Source organism: Pogoniulus pusillus, chromosome 14 (assembly GCF_015220805.1).
Source record: "Pogoniulus pusillus isolate bPogPus1 chromosome 14, bPogPus1.pri, whole genome shotgun sequence".
In the NCBI taxonomy this organism is placed as follows: Eukaryota; Metazoa; Chordata; class Aves; order Piciformes; family Lybiidae; genus Pogoniulus; species Pogoniulus pusillus.
In genome coordinates, this window is record NC_087277.1 from 5818147 (window position 1) to 5829516 (window position 11370).

Genomic DNA, 11370 nt, shown 5'->3' on the forward strand with positions numbered 1-11370 from the left:
GCCTGCTCTTCTGCAGTCTAAACAATCCCACTTTCTTCAGCTGCTCCTCATAAAGCTTGCTCTCTCAACCTTCCACCAGCTTTGTTGCCTGTCTCTGAACACTCTCTAGCTACTCAATGTCCTTCTTGTAGTGAGGGGCCCAAAAATGAATACAGAATTCAAGGTGTGGTCTCACTGGTGCTGAGTAGAGGGAGACAATCATTTCCTTGCTCCAGCTGGCCATACTATTACTGATTCAGCCTTCTTGGCACCTGAGCACACTACTGGCTCATACTCAGGTGGCTGTCAACCAGCACCCCCAGGTCCTTCTCCACCAGGCAACTTTCCACCCATTCTGCCTAAAGTCTGTACTATTGCATGGGGTTGTGGTGACCCAAGCACGTGGCTTTGTTAAATCTCATACAATTGACCTCATCCCATCAATCCAGCCTGTTCAGATCCCTTTGCAGAGTCTTTCTAACCTAAAGCCGATCAACACTATCAACCAATGTGGTGTCCTCTGCAAACTTACCAAGGCTGCATTCAATTCCCTTGTTCAGATCATTGATAAAGATATTAAAGAGAACTGGTCCAAGTACTGAGCCCTGGGGAACCAAATGCCAACTGTATTGAACTCCATTCACCACCACTTTTTGGGCCTGGCCATCCAGTCAGTTCTTGACTCAGCAAATCATTCACTCATCCAAGCCATAAGTAGTCAGTTTCTCCAGAAGGATGCTGTGGAAAACAGTGTCAAAGGCTTGTTGTAGAAGGAGAACAGGGTTACCAAACAGGAACTACCCTTCACAAATCCATGTGAATGGACCTGATCATCTGGTTGCCCTACACATGTTGCATAATGGCACTTGCGATGTCTCACTCCAGGACCTTCCCCAGCACCAAGGTCTCTGGTTCTCTGGGTCTTCTCTAGTGGGAAGCCTTTTTCTTTAATTGGTAGCCCATAGTGTCTTAAGAAAATTGCTTGAGTTTACAAGAAATGTGGCTTACCTGATCAAGTGAGAATGAAAAAGTGAAAGATTTGAAGTTAATTACAAACATTGTACTTTCTACCTGTGGGTGGACTTCTTGTTTTAAAATAATTAATGGGGTTAGAAGTTTGGATCCCCTAAGCTACTATATTAATTGAACGGGGTATAAACTGCCTACAAGATTTTCTTAGTCCTAATTGTACTTCCCAGTAGGAGCGAAATTCATCTATTGGAATAACTATAAATCCTCATAAAAATTTAAAATTTACAATCAATAGCACAACTCTGTGGAGTAATATTAGACATGCACATGTGAATTGCAGATCTTTCTGCAGAATTAATGGGTTGGATTTAATATGTTGACTACAAAGTGATTTAGTGGCCAGTTGCTTTCTCAATAAAACCTGGATAGTGAAAAATAGCGTAGAAGCACTGACAATACTTTTAGTTATAGCTGGATAGAGTTGTTTTCTATTTGACAATAATGGTCAAATAAATCTAAAATTTTGGTGAGAATGTATCGCTTTTGACGAAACTTGCTGCTGGGAGATGCGTCATGGATTCAGGGGAAAATCAGGTCAGAACAGAAAACTTTTACATAAATTTTGTGGTAAGTGCATTCACTCCCCCCTCCCCCCCCCCAAATTAACATACATTAAATTTATTCACAAAAGAAGATCCAGTAGAAAGAAATCCAACCTTGAATCTTGAATTAGCAGAGTCATGAAAGCATTTTATTTGGGGAAGCAGCCACACAAGCTCTTCACTTGCCTCTGCCCTTGCTAGTGGACTGGAGAGCAAAGAAGACGACCAAAAGGAAGAAAACACAGACTGAAAGACAGTTAAATAACTGAAGGAAAAAGAAACTGCATCCCTTCCCACCTCCTTGCTCCACCTCCACCAAAAAAAGAAGGAAAAAAAAAGCCTCAAAGAATTGATGCACAGGCGATAACTGACTACCTCCCACAAGCAGACTGCTACACAGCCAGTCTCTGAACAACAACTACTGTGAACACCCTCCTCCCTCTCATTTATTTTATTGCCAGGCATAACATCATGTGGCCTGGAATATCCCTTTGACTGTTTTGGGTCAGCTGTCCTTTCTGTGTCCTCTCCTAGTTTCTTGCCCACTCCTATTCACTGTGTGGGGAAGCAGCATGAGAAACACAGAAAGTCTTGACATTGCAAGTAGTACGCAGGAACAGCCAGAAAATAGATGTGTTATCAACACCATTGAGTTACAAATCCAAAACACAGCACCATACGGGCTGCTATGAAGAAAATTACCTCCACCCCAACCATATCCAGTATAAGCTGAACATAAGCTACAGAGGTCATATGAGCACACAGCATAACTAACAAAAAAATGGTTATGCTTAATTTTTCAAGCCCTTATGAACTTGCTTTTAGAAAAGTTAGACGTAGGAGAAAAATAAGCCTTTAGAAAAGGACTATTTTGAAACCTATGTTAAGACTAAACTGTTCAAAGGCTGTTGTCTGGCTGTCACTATGAAGTTATGATTCATATTTTTTCCTCTACAACTTTAGAAGTAGGACTGAAATATTCTGACTCATCTCAGAGAACTTAAAAACATTATTATTATTTATAGCTCTTTATTTAAAAACAAATCTGTTTTGAAACTGATGGGCTCACTTATATAGGTGATAGTGTTTAAGAATGGTAAGTAAATGAAGGCAAGATCTCCAAATCTTCTTTAATTACTGGTATTGCAGCATTTTGTAACACCTGAAAAGTATTTTAGATGACAACTCTTTTGAAATTACAGCTGCAATGAAAAAGAAAACTGGATTCTTCTGAAGTCTACTGCCACGGTTGCTTGTCTATGGAAGTTATACACAATACACTGTGATGCGTAGACCTATGTTTAGCATGGCTCAAAGGAATGTCTTTGACAGTGTGCATTTAGTTTCTCTATTTGTATAAAAGGCTTCTAAGAGCTCCTGTCCTCTGTAACTCACAGCCATTATTCAGTCCCAGCTTGGACCTTTTAGTATATTACAGTAATGATAGTTTTTTGAATGAGTGCAACTGAATCTTACAGCTCACACTTTGCTACAGTAATTGTGAAGAACTGGATATTTCCATGCAGTGCTGTTTTAGAAGAAGGATATTTTGCCAAGGTTTAATCACTTGCCACTAAAGCCTGGACTATACACTGACAGTCCTATTCCATGAAACGTTTCTGAAGTCTAAAGAACAGCCCTGTTTTTGTGGGCTGCCCCTAAAATAACCCAATAATTTTGAACATATATTTTTTTTTAAGAAGATTGGATTTAACAGGTGTCATGCTTTCTGAAACAGGTTGCTAACTATTTGCATATTTTCCTACTTAGCATATTTAAGAAGGAAAAAAGATTAGATTAATCAGGAAAACATCAATGGCAATACCTATGGTCTGATCATTATATGTGTTCAGCTTCTTACCTTCCCTCTTAGTGATCTGGCATTGATGTACGTGGAGAGAAGTGAACTGTATTCTATTCCAGTCATATAATCATCACAATTGTTGACTAAATTCTTATTGGAGTATTTATTGTTGAGTGATGAATTGAAAAAAAGTTCAGCTTGACTTTCAGATTCAAGTTTACACTCAGACAAATTTTTACAAGAAATGAGACAGCCTTTGCATATGATCTCTGCTTCATTCCAATTTTTGTGCCTCTGTCACAATTTCTGAGGATTAGTGTTTGGCATTCTTTGAATTTTCTAGAAGGGCTTTATTAGATATTTGACTGACTAGATTCAAGACTGCAGGATCACTAATATATCTTAATTGCATTTCCCTCCTCCTGAGCTCAATCAAAGCTCAGAATATAGGCCTATATTTATTGTAAACTGAACAGATTGTTTCTGGGACTCATTGCGAGGCAATAATACTGGAACCCACAATGTAATTTTTGTGCTTACTTTCAGACCACATCTATATTTTAAGTTGAGAAACTCTTAGATGGAATGAGCAAACTAATCCTCAAAGTAGCTCCACATGCATCTGAATGGTTGTGATAGGTATGAATTTGTTGACCAGCCTTCAAGAAGAATCAGTTAGTTGAAACTGTCACAGTATGCAATATATAGTAAGAACAGGTACGGACTAATGGGGAGCCTTATTCACATCCACAAGCACCTCAATAATGAAATTATCATTTCATGAATGGAAAGATATATATATTTGTATATATATACAAAAATCCATAAATCAGTGTCCTGGAATGTATTGTTATATGATGTCATTGAACCAACACTAAAAACATCATTTCATTTAACAACCTTTTTTTTTTTTCTTTCTAAAAGAATCATAGAATCACAGAATCAACCACGTTGGAAGAGACCTCCAAGATCATCCAGTCCAACCTAGCTTATAGCAACATTTCTGTATTTAAGGTTATTTTCATTTAAATTCTTGGTCTCTCTTTCTATTCTCCTGTTATAAAGAGAAATAACTATAATATTTAGCTATAAAGTTTAATTATAAATTAGATGAAAATATAATTACATACCATGTGTAATAGTTATTTGAAATGTTACCTCAGAAAAATGACTGTCACACATCTACTATAGCAGAAAATAAAAAGAAGAGAAGCAACCACGTTCCTTAAAGAGTGACTACCAAGAAGAAATTTATCTGAATTAGGGAATTAAGATAGAAGTAATAGGAATTGAAGTACAAGAATTCAGTGCAATGGACTTTGTCACTTGTACAGTATTATTAATTCAGTGTGTACAAACTGATAACAATTCTGTTTCTTGATATATTACCCTTATTTACAGTGAGACACAACCTTTCAAACTGTGGCCACATCCTCTTAGCTGCCACATCTAATTTGGGCAGCATAAGGTCAGAGTTAGAATTTGCTTAATCACTGCATCCAAGAGACCAAAAGGAAAACTGGAACTGTGGTAGTCTCCCACTCCTTCCCTCAAAATCCTCTATGGTGTTAAGTGTTGCTGAGACTGTATTTCACATTGTTCAGAGCCGGTAGCAAACTGGTGATGTCAGGGAATAATGAGAGAACAGGGAAGAAGGGAATCATGCCTTTGTATCCTTTCTTGGTGCTTGCTGAGGCAACACAGCAATATGATTTTTTTTTAAATAGGACTACAGAGAAACAGACATGCTACTTCAGAAGAAAAAGAATTGTTTTTTATTCAGTGTTTCCCATTTTTCTTCCGTGGTATCAGACAAACCTAATATAGCCTTCCATAATATTTGAATAGATTTATGTAATACACTAACGAGAATGCAGAAAATTTCTGAGACAATCAGAATGATACTGATGCTAACATCATTGTCACTAACGCTGCTACAATCCTAAAACCCAGTGTGATGGCAATGTGGAACTATCATGTTGATTATAAAGCAGATAAATCAAATTTTGCTTACAATTTGCATATGACTTAACATGAAATGTGGATATGGCTCCTAGTTCATAGTTAGGTTCTACTGACACAAGAAGGGACATGCTTACTTACATATCATTGGGTAATGAAGTCCTCAAAAAAAAAATTGATCAGCAAGCACTTCTTGATATTAACTTCAGCTAAAAATTTTTGCTTGAGACAGTGATATGCCATGTCCTGTAAGCAGAAAAAAAAATCAGTTATTTACATCCCTTAATTACTCTCCTTACCTATGGCTATCAGAAAGATTTCTCCTGTGCCCTTTTTAAAGTAGCATTAATTACTAGAGCATGTGATGGTTTGATTTGTCTGCCTCAGGCATGTATTAAGACAAAAGCTCACATATGACAAATCCCTTGTGCTACCTTTGACACTCACAGCTTTCAAGTGCCACCCATAGAATCTCTTGGGAGGATCACACAAATAGGCCAAACAGCCTTATTGCATGTGGGATGAGGACAGGAGGCCCACAACATTTTGGAAATGTCAACGTTTCAAGGAAAAATGAGTAGAATTTTCCACTGTATAACAGTATCCTTTATTCTTCTTACCAAGTGTCCTGGCTGATGTTTTCTCTAAGATACTCACTATAAAAAAATGTTCTTGGTTGATGACACAAGCAGCCGTTCGTGGAACTATGATACCCTCTACGTTTTAAATGGTTTATGGTAGGTTCAGCAGGGTAAGAAGCTCACATTTATTAATAACTTTTCTGACTCATCTTCATGTCAAAGGTGTGCATTATCATACTTCGGAGCCTGGACTATCCTAACACAGGGTGGTCACTGGAAAAGCAGCTTCTGACACAAGCAGACTTACTCCCACATTCATTATACTGAAGATATGTGAATGTGAGGCCATCCTTTAAATTTTCCCTTCCTTGCTGTTTCAGAGCTCATCAGAAGAAGTTGCAGAAGAGGGGGAAGAGAAGAGCAGGAGATATTGCCTGGAATGAGTCCTGAAACTGTCAATCTCTTTATGGCACACATATTCCTATACACTATTTGCTGAAGAAATATTATGGCTACATTACTCAGAAAGAATCTAATCCACTTGCTGTAGAAGTTTGTCCATCAGAGATACAGTAATAGTTGCAATAATGCCTGTTGAATTATAAACTTTCCTTTGCTCCCTCTTCTCTTGCAGGAACCCATATCTAGCAGATGGTATGTATCCTGCCTGAACTTCTGAGAGTGCTGAGGAAAGCTCAAAATGTTGTTCCTGAAATAGTTTATGACAGGAGAAAGAGCAGTATGTCCCAGGTGTGATTTTGCTGGAACTCAAGACACTAATTTCAAGCTTGATCTCCTGAAAGCTGTGTGAAGATGACCATATCATATGCATGACAGCCTAGCCCTCTGTGAATATCTGATGAGTAGCAGTCATAGACTCACAACATACAGCTAGAGAAGGTGGAACTGCCTGAGCTAACCTCAGATATAGAATATGAAGCACTGCATATTCCAAAGCATTTATTTTGAGTCTTCAGCGCTATAATGATCTTTGCTGCAACAGGTAGTCAGTGACAGAGACTGCAATGCATTAACTCTGAGATGCTGCTTCGCACAAGACAAACTGCCTCTCATACTTCCTCTTCCATGAGATCAGAGAGCAGAAGGGAAAAGTGCAGTGCGTCTAGCAGATACCTCCTGAGCTAGAGACAGTGGAGAATTAGATCCTATACACATCCTATCAATGCAGATTTCCTGGTGTTGGCTGCCATATACCATAAAACAAATTATGTAATTTCTCTTTTCCCTTGGACCCATTCTCAGCCTGGTTATCCACGTAAGATAGAGAATTAGTTTCCCTGGTTATTCACATAAGATAGAGAATTAGTTTCATAGTGTATGCCTGGAGTCAGCTCAGGTAATTGCCCTGAGTGTCTTCTGGATAATTCATCTGAATGGACTCAGCATTTTAGGAGGAGTATAATTTTCTTATGTTTTCCCTAGCAAGAATAAGAACTCTGTAGCCAAATGCATTTAAATGTTACTGAGTATGGCTCAAAAAGCACAAGTGATGGCAAAAAGTTTGAATCCACTTTTAATTTAAGCAGAACAGTTTGCTCATCTCTAAAAGAATTCCTTTCAAGTACTGATTAATAAAAAGCTTAGAAGAGTTATAATTTTCAGAAGCAAAGTACTATAGATTCATGTAGGCAAGTAAGTTCTTTTCCTTCCTTTAGCGTGCTTACTACATCAATTAATCCTAAGAACTCAAACCAAGTACCTTGCATTTGGACTTCTCCTACATTATAATAGCTCTTGAACTTTTCTTTCTAATATACGACTGAGCAGTGCTTTCAGTATGCAGTTACAGTAAACAGAGACATGCATTTAGCATTTTAAGCCTCTGGCAGTTCTTTCTTTCTACACATCAGCTCACCAGTTGAATATTAATATCATGCTTGGTAACTCAGAAACACATGGCAAATTTCCTTTGTCTGTAAATGTCTGTTTAACAAGTATTTTATATTCAGGCAAAGAGCTTGGATTCTATACCTACACTTATCCTCAGAGCCTGAAAGACTTACTAGCAAGGTGCAGTAGCATTTGATACCTTTACATCCATTTTTGAAGAATGCTGCAAGTTCCTGCTATGAGATTTTCCATTATTTATACTGTGTTATTTTTTTTTAAAAATCAGTCTGCAGATCATACATTTGTATGAATCTCCTACTGAACCCTAAAACATGCCAAAAAAAAATTTCAGGTTTTGTTTTGTACTGGAATTACTATATTTCAATATTTCTGTATGCACTTTAAGCAACTGCACAGTTTCTACATTTGCCATTCTTTACATCAAAGCCTCTACCTTGTAAATATGTCCAATTTAGTGACATCCTATATCAATGACTAAACAGTTAGAATCATAGAATCAACCAGGTTGGAGGAGACCTCCACGATCATCCAGTCCAACCTAGCACCCATCCCTAGCCAGTCGACTAGAACATGGCACTAAACGCCTCATGCAATCTTTTCTTCAACACCTCCAGGGACGGTGACTCCACCTCCTCCCTGGGCAGCCCATTCCAATGCCAATCACTCTGTGAGGAACTTCTTCCTAACATCCAGCCTATCCTTCCCCTGGCACAACTTGAGACTGTGTTCCCTTGTCCTATTGCTGGTTGTCTGGGAGAAGAGACCAACCCCACCTGGCTACAATCTCACTTCAGGTAATTGTAGACAGCAGTAAGTTGTGAGTGCTGAGCAGTTTTCAACAATTCTGTTTTGGATTTTGTTTTGGTTTGTTTGGGTTTTTAATGCTGTTTTTTGTTGTTTGTGGGGGGTTTTTTTTGGTTGTTGTGTTTGTTGTTGCTTGGGGTTTGTTTAGTTCTTTTTGTTTTGATTTGGTTTGTGGTTTGTTTTTTTTCTTTTATTTAGGTTTGGGGTTTGGTTTTGGGTGGGGTTTTTTCTAGTATTTATCTCTTATCCACTTATATATTCTAGTCCTTCCTTTTTCTCTTCCTTAAAATGCCAAATGAGATGAGGGGTTGATTTTTTTGCATTATTTGGAACTATGCTTATTAAACATTTCTTCTTCTCTGCTTAAAGAAGCATTCTCTGTACTTGTTACTACATTTGCCTTTTAGTCAAAGGCGATGACTTCAAAACTTGATGAATGCAATGGGTTTGTTAAGGAGGGGTTTGAATCTGGGTTAGGAGTGAACTGTAACGAGGCTGACGTAAAATTATTAAACAGTTTATTAACTATACAAAGAAAATGTCCCCAAATGCATTTACAGTTAACAGACACAGATTCTATTCTGAGGTTGGTAAAACTATGTTGCAGATTGTACCTACACAGTAAAATTAAGTGATTTAGGAGAAGTTTTTTTTAAGCAAACGTTTATAACTAGAGAGTCTTGCAGCACAAACTGCAACTGAAAGGTTAAGCATGAACTTTGGTAAACTTAGGTAACGAGTGTAAGGTTACTCACTAGTTAAGAGTCTCGATATTTGCGCTCCAACAGCATAAAGGGAAAATACAGAGTCACGGCCACCTGGTGGACTTCACGTGGTAATGATGCGATCAGGCTTTGCTGCTTGGTGCATGTCGTCTGAGGAGGCCCACGGACACGAGAGAAGTGTTCCCAGGCTCTCAGGAAGTGATCGGGTGGTCAGCAGCCACTTGGGCAAAGCGGGGTCCAGGTTTGCGGGCTGGAGCAGTCCGATCGAGTGCGGTGTATAGCAAGGAGTCAGCCCTCGGGCCGGAGCGGCGGGCCGGGTGGTGCCGGCGTCGCAACTCGTTGCTAGGCCTAGGCCGTTGCTAGGTCGTTACCCATATTCGGGCTCGGCTGAGCTCAAGCAGGTAGCTGCGTCCCGGCCTAGAGGCAAGCTGGTTTCAGTCCCTCGGCTCGATCAGGCAGGGTCAGGACTGCCGGTCGTAGGCAAGTCCCCAGTTACGCACGCCTGGTGGCACGCAGAGGCACGGAAGGCGAACAGGCAACAAAAGCAGCAGCAGCAGCAAACAAGCAGGTTTGCTCTGTTTTTAACCATTGTGACCAGCGTCTTTGACCAATAGCAACAGATAAAGCCACCCCTAGAACCGATCCTGAATTGTTTCTCCAAAAAGGCAAGCTGCACAGGCCTAGGATCAGGACCTGTGTTTATCACAAACAAAGCAAGCTGCAAAGCAAGGCCAATTATGGTGCCTGTGGTAGACTGAGAGGCGCCAAAGCTTTTGCCTGCTTTCCCGCTTCTTCCACCCAGGAAGAGGGGAAGCAAGGTGGGTATTCAGGCAGATGTTTAGGGCATGTGATGGATATGTGTTCTAGGCCTAATTTGGACCTTCCACCACAGGTATATAATCCCTAATCACAATTCCTAATACTGTGTCTTCATTTCAGCCTGATCCTTCTGAAGTTACCCATCTTCTTTATTCTTCTTCCTTCTCCTTTATTGCAATTTCTTTCTTAGCTCATGCATCTAAGCATGTAACTGAATTACACACTCATCTTCATTAAAAAAAAAGAAAAAGAAAAGGAGAAGAAAATAAACAAGAGAAGTCAGAAGTCAGAGAAGCATCACAGCAGTTCCCTTGCTGGTAGTTCTTTCTGTTGTATAAATCATCCTTTGCTTTATGTTTCTTGCCCATCAGTGTGAAAAAACACAGTAGGGATAGCTAAATATTTCCATGCTGTGTTTTATATCCTGTTGTACAGTTACTTTTCATTGACAGATGCTTATAGGCAGTTTGGTGATGAGATTTAAGAGAAGAATACCATGTCACATTTGCTGGAATGTAATAGAACCCTAGAAACACAGAACTGTTAAGGTTGGAAGAGACCTTTGAGAGAGACCTCTAAAACATGTATCCTATATGTGTCTAAACCACCACATCCATGTGTCTTTTAGATACCTCCAGGGACTCCACTACTTCCCTGGGCAGCCTGTTCCAGCTTCATAGCACTTTTGGTGAAGAAAGTTTTCCTAATATCCAACCCAAATCTCGCCTATCATAACTGTCCTGTTACTTGTGTGCAAGAAGAATTAATCCCCTCCTCACTCCAACCTTTTTTCCAATAGCTCTAGAGTGTGATGAGGTGACCCTTCAGCCTCCTCCAGACTAAACAACCCTAGCTCCCTTAGTTGTTCATCATAAGACTTGTGTTTAAGGCACTTCACCAGCTTAGTTGCACTTTGGACACACTCCAGCCCCTCAATGTCCTTTGTGGTAGTGAGGGGCCCAAACCTGATCACAGTATTTGAAGTATGGCCTCACCAGTACAATCACATCCCTAGACCTGATACGAGCTAGGATGTCATTGGCTTTCTTGCCCACCTGAGCACACTACTGGCTCATATTCAGCTAGCTGTCAATCATCACCCACAGCTCATTTTCCAGCCACTCTTCCTCAACCATGCAGGTTTACATGGTGGTGTTGTGACCCAAGTGCAGCACTCAGCACTTGACTGTTTTGAATCGCATACTGTTGAACTGAGCCCACCTATTCAACCTGTCCAGATCTCTCTTTCA

General features: G+C 39.6%; 1 long non-coding RNA gene across 3 annotated transcripts in view; it reads right to left on the reverse strand.

The window, feature by feature from the left end:
• LOC135181027 (uncharacterized) overlaps positions 1–10102 on the reverse strand; it is a 30188-nt gene extending 20086 nt beyond the window's left edge. For 2 of the 3 annotated variants that reach the window (XR_010304656.1, XR_010304655.1), the window contains exons 1-2: positions 9332–10102; positions 5461–5565 (exon numbers count right to left, since the gene is read on the reverse strand). This is a non-coding gene — a long non-coding RNA (uncharacterized LOC135181027). Of the gene's footprint in view, positions 1–5105; positions 5566–9331 lie in introns of those variants that run through there. The other variant, XR_010304654.1, reaches the window with a different exon arrangement.
• Positions 10103–11370: the final 1268 nt, after the last annotated feature.